Raw genomic sequence first — 6284 nt, forward strand, 5'->3', positions numbered from 1 at the left:
TGAAAACAGACACTTGGAAAAGAGTATAGGCTTTTTATTTATTGATTGATTGAATACTTTATTAACAGGCTTTGGGCCAATAAGCCCCTCTAGGGCCTATAGGCTTGTTTCCATTGTGGTCCTCTGTATAATATCGAAACCGGTCAGAATCGGTATCGTCAGATTTGACCCTGTGAATAATCCGAGATCGGATATGGGTCATGATGTCATAATCGTTCAGCCCTAGTTGTGAGTGTTTGTGCATGAAGCGTTGAGTGTCATTATTGTTTTATCCACCAGCTGTCTAAAAACTCGGAAAATAAGCGGCGCACAGCCGAGAACTGGCAGCCAAATCTAGCCTGAATCAGATCTGTGTCACTTCAAGATAGAAATCTGATTTGCTTAAATAAGTCTAAATGCAGACAGGTCACATGGAATCCGATTTTTTTCAAATGTGACTTGAGTCACATCCAGAGATGGTTTCAAATCCGATTTAAATCCGATCTGAGGAGATCTGTCTCAGTCTGAATGCAACGACCACATGAAGTGACCTGAGTCACATATCAAGCTGTCCAAACGTCACCCGCAGCGCGACCCGAGCGCTACTAACATGACGTCATTACAGAGCACGAGTATTTTTATTTAAGTAAACAAACAAGAGAGAGAGAAAAACAACCAAACGAGAGCAAAAGAAAACAAGCGAGAGGACAGAAAAGAGAGGAAAACAATATTGAAACACACGTTTGTTTTATAGGAATAATGTCACTTCATTATGTAAGCACTACAGCGGAGCGGACAGATGACATTTGTACCAAAGTCCTGACGTCACTCGCTCATCCCTTGGTCCAGGGTCGAAAAAGTTTAATTTTAAATCGTCTCATATAAGCATTGTGGTCCAAAAATAAATAAACTGTCAAAACGATATGTCGGGGAGGTGTCTCTGTATCGTTACAACAGTCAGTCACTCATATTTGATACAGTCTCTTTCTAGTGAAAATGTTAATAATTCGGCGGCAGTAACATTAGAGTTTTCTCTCAGTCAGTTGATTCTTTGTATCCATTTGAGTCAAACCGCTGTGGTCATTTGTTTATTTTTGGAACACAGTTCTTATTTGACGCGATATGAAGAAGTTATTGGAATTCCGAAGTGGGGGTGCACCGGGTAGGATGAAATGACGCTCCTCGGGGAGGAGACACTGGAGGATGCCTCCGTTACTCGGACTCCGTACAATATTCTAAACTTCTCTAAATGTACAGAAACAAGGCCGTTTATGAGGATATATGAGGAGAACGGCTACACGCGGTCCTAACTGCAATGTCAGATAGTTGTTGGTTAAAATAGACAGGAGAGCTCATAGTCTAGATGCCAAAAATACTTTTTAATGTATTGTATAATGACTCTCGTCAGAGGTAAATAAAATCATGCAAAGGACATACAATGAGTGCTGGCATTTTCTTCACCTCAACTTATATCTTGAGCCTTGAACCTAGAAGGATTTTGTTTTAACCTGGAGTGCTGCGTGTTGTCTGCTACGGCAGTACTTGTTTCTCAATGTATTGTATAATAAAAAATATTTTTGGCATCGGGACTACGAGCACCTCCCTACCGTGTGCGCTCCTAATGTTTTTGTTAGATTGTTGTTGGTTACCACGGTAACCAAAGCAGATATGTCAATGCAGGGCGGCTTTGCGGTGAGTTGTTAAAATCAGTCTGAATGCACAGATCGGATCTAGTCACTTGCAAACGGTAGTGTGAATGACCAAAAGATTGGATTTGACTTTATGTGACTGCAGTCTAAAGCCGGCCTAATTGCAAAAATCCCGAACTCAGCTGATTTTGTATCTTCAATATATCCTGAATAACAGACATCATCACATTTTGGCAAGTTGCTATGGCCAAATTTAGCCCAATGAGGGTTTTTATGCAAAACTAATGCTTGGAATGGATTCAGCATCATGAAAACCCTCTAGTTCGTCACATACTACTTAAAGCAAAAGGAAATCTAGAAAGTATTTGCCTTATATAGGATGTCTATGGTGGCCATACTGTACATATTGTACAGGCCATTTTCAACACTTTCCCCTCCAGACAATTCTGTTATTCAGGATATATTGAAGACACAAAATCAGCTGAGTTCGTTTTTTGGTGGGTATGGTGCGTTTGTTTGGGTTGGGTTGTGAACTCTAAACCAGTGGTTCTCAAACATTTTCATGTCAAGGACCCCCAAATTGACATGCATTCTGCAGACCCCCATATGAAAATATTTTCTGCTAGGGTTTTATCAAAATGTTTTGAAAATAGCCGATCTACAAGCTCAAAATGGGCAGTAATGGGACGCGTTTGTGAACTTGTAGATAGGCTATTTTCAAAGTATAAAATGGGATTAAAGTGGTAAAATATTCCATATTTTGCTGTGGACTGCCTGGGACTTCCTCAAGGACCCCTTGAGGTCCTCAGACCAAACTTTGAGCATCATGCAGATGGCGCTGTTTTCCCTTTATGTTTTCAGATTGCACTTAAGAACGAAAAGGGCACCCTAAGAGTGCTCCACAGTGTGCGTAGATTCTGTTCTTACCTACGAACAAATCACAGCTAAGAAAAGATTGAGGGATCCCAAAACCTTCTTAAAAACTTCCTAAGTGGGTCTAAGAACAAATTTCCTCTTAAGAACTTCTTAAGAACGGTTGGCGCATGAGGCCCAATGGATCTCCAAGTTTGATTATCACACACACACACACACACACACACACACACACACACACACACACACACACACACACACACACACACACACACACACACAATTTACAATTTAGGCATTTAGCAGACGCTCTTAATCCAGAGCGACTTACATTAAGCAAGAACAAAAAGCATGGGAATACATCACATATATAAAAAGCATTTATCAAGAAACATGCGTAAGCTAAGAACGTAACTAGAACATATCTATATATAATACCACTATACATATAAGCTATACATATATATTATACTATGCTGTACTGTTATTGTGCTGTCTACATGACATAAGTCTGTTTCAAATGCTATCTAAGTCTAAAAAGTGCTGTCTAAGGGGGTAGGGTAAGTGCTATGGGCCATGGTGGAGTCTGAAAAGGTGGGTTTTCAAACTACGGCGGAAGATCGGGAGTGATGCTGCAGAAGTGCATTCCACAGTTTTGGAGCCAGAAGGGAGAAGAGTTTGGGACGTGTGGAGCGTTGTCCCGGCGTTTTTAGTGAGGGTACTTCCAGCTTCCCTGCGTTGGCTGATCTGAGTGTGGGAGGGTTTGTAGGGTTCAATCATGCTTGTAAGATATGGGGGAGCCATACCTTTGGTTGCTTTAAATGCCAGCATCAGAGTTTTGTATTCTGTGCGGGCAGCGACCGGGAGCCAGTGCAGGGAGCGGAGCAGGGGGGAGACACACACACACACACACACACACACACACACACACACACACACACACACACACACACACACACACACACACACACAGAAACTGTCGTTCTTTTTGTTTATCTTCTGCGCGGCTCTGAGGCTGAGCTGCAGTCAGTGCCCCCCCCCCCCCCCCACACACACACACACACAGAGCAGTGGAGTTAAGTGTTTCTACCGACAGTTTAAGGATCAAATGGAGTTCAGAGGTTCTTTCAGAAGCGCTTTTTTATACTTTCCATTGGTTCAATATGTTAATAACAACACACAGACGTAAAGGGTGTTCAGTAGCATCATAACAACACACAGACATAAAGGGTGTTCAGTAGCATCATAACAACACACAGACGTAAAGGGTGTTCAGTAGCATCATAACAACACAGACGTAAAGGGTGTTCAGTAGCATCATAACAACACACAGACGTAAAGGGTGTTCAGTAGCATCATAACAACACACAGACGTAAAGGGTGTTCAGTAGCATCATAACAACACACAGACGTAAAGGGTGTTCAGTAGCATCATAACAACACACAGACGTAAAGGGTGTTCAGTAGCATCATAACAACACACAGACGTAAAGGGTGTTCAGTAGCATCATAACAACACACAGACGTAAAGGGTGTTCAGTAGCATCATAACAACACACAGACGTAAAGGGTGTTCAGTAGCATCATAACAACACACAGACGTAAAGGGTGTTCAGTAGCATCATAACAACACACAGACGTAAAGGGTGTTCAGTAGCATCATAACAACACACAGACGTAAAGGGTGTTCAGTAGCATCATAACAACACACAGACGTAAAGGGTGTTCAGTAGCATCATAACAACACACAGACGTAAAGGGTGTTCAGTAGCATCATAACAACACACAGACGTAAAGGGTGTTCAGTAGCATCATAACAACACACAGACGTAAAGGGTGTTCAGTAGCATCATAACAACACACAGACGTAAAGGGTGTTCAGTAGCATCATAACAACACACAGACGTAAAGGGTGTTCAGTAGCATCGATTTATGAAAAAAATCAAAAACCTCAAAAATGGAGTTATGAGGTTTCCTCCCGACATCAACGATATGATACTGTAGTTATAGCAGTGACTGACTGAGAAAACAGAGTGTAAAACAATGCTGTATGAGTGAATGCGTGTGAGCGCGGGTCCACAACTGGTTCTGGCCCACATCAAGTGACCTTTTGACCTTTTGGCCCTCACCCCAAAATGGGTTGGACAGGCCTGGTGTAAACACACACACTGATGGCGAAGGTGAGGCTGAGGACGCACATTATGATACCAGATACTCTACATCTAATGATCGGAATCAGATCGGGGGCAAAAACTATTAAACACAACAAAAAATCGATATCGGGACATTCCTAATTCTATGTACTGATGAATTGAGTAGAATGAACCACTATGGACACATTGCGTTATCCTTTTAGTATGACCTTTGACCTGTACTGCCTTCATCTAATAATGTTGTTAATAAAGGATTACATTTAATCAATTTGACGTCTCTTTATTTTTACTATAATTTGATCACAAATCACTGTTTCCCCCAAACATTTGTATGGGTCTATTTGTTTTGTGTTTGTTTTTCATAGATAATAAATCAAATCAAATCAATAAACATTATTATTATTATTATTACTACTTATTATTATTATTATTATTATTTTTAAGTAGTGAAAACAGCTGATCTACAAGCTCACAACGTGTCGTGATGCGACACGTTGTGAGCTTGTAGATCAGCTGTCATTTTAGTCGACTAAATCAACGGCAGATTTATTCGACTAAAATCTTATCATATTTAGTCGACTAAAAAACTAGTCTAACGCTAAAACATTCCAGTTGACTAAAACTAAATGAAGTTGAACATTTCAAAAGTACATGACTAAACTAAAATAGACCATTTTTTTGCCAAAAACAGCACTGATTGATTGAATAGTTCAGTAGAGACATGCAAACAACACAGTGATCAAACCCTTGAATAGTTCAGTAGAGACATGCAAACAACACAGTGATCAAACCCTTGAATAGTTCAGTAGAGACATGTAAACAACACAGTGATCAAACCCTTGAATAGTTCAGTAGAGACATGTAAACAACACAGTGATCAAACCCTTGAATAGTTCAGTAGAGACATGTAAACAACACAGTGATCAAACCCTTGAATAGTTCAGTAGAGACATGTAAACAACACAGTTTAATAGTAGTAATAGTTCAGTAGAGACATGTAAACAACACAGTGATCAAACCCTTGAATAGTTCAGTAGAGACATGTAAACAACACAGTTTAATAGTAGTAGTAAAAATAAAGAGACGTCAAATTGATTAAATGTAATCCTTTATTAAAACATTATGACAAAAAAAGGAAAAGACAAACAAAATAATAATAAAAAGGCGGAAATACATTTTAGTTTTGTTTGTTTTTACACCGTGCAAATAAAGATAACAGTTACAGTAACAGGTTTACGTAGTCTGAAAACCCACCTCTTCAGACTCCACCATGGCCCGTAGCACTTGCCCTAGCCTAGCCCCTTAGATAGCACATTATGTAGACTTAGATAGTATTTTAAACAGACTTAGTAGATAGCTCTAGAATTGCATTTCATGTAGTCATAGCACTTTATAGTACACGTGTATAATATATAATATAGTATAGTATGTATAGTTTACATAGATACTCCACTGTTACGTTCTTAGTTTACGCATGATTCATGATAACTACTTTTTATATATGTGATGTATGCCATGCTTTTGTTATTGCTTAATGTAAATCGCTCTGGATTAAGAGCGTCTGCTAAATGCCTAAATTGTAAATTGTAAATTGTGGGACATTCTCATTCCTTCTCATCTATGGAATATA

This window comes from Electrona antarctica (assembly GCF_951216825.1).
Source record: "Electrona antarctica genome assembly, contig: scaffold_104, whole genome shotgun sequence".
In the NCBI taxonomy this organism is placed as follows: Eukaryota; Metazoa; Chordata; class Actinopteri; order Myctophiformes; family Myctophidae; genus Electrona; species Electrona antarctica.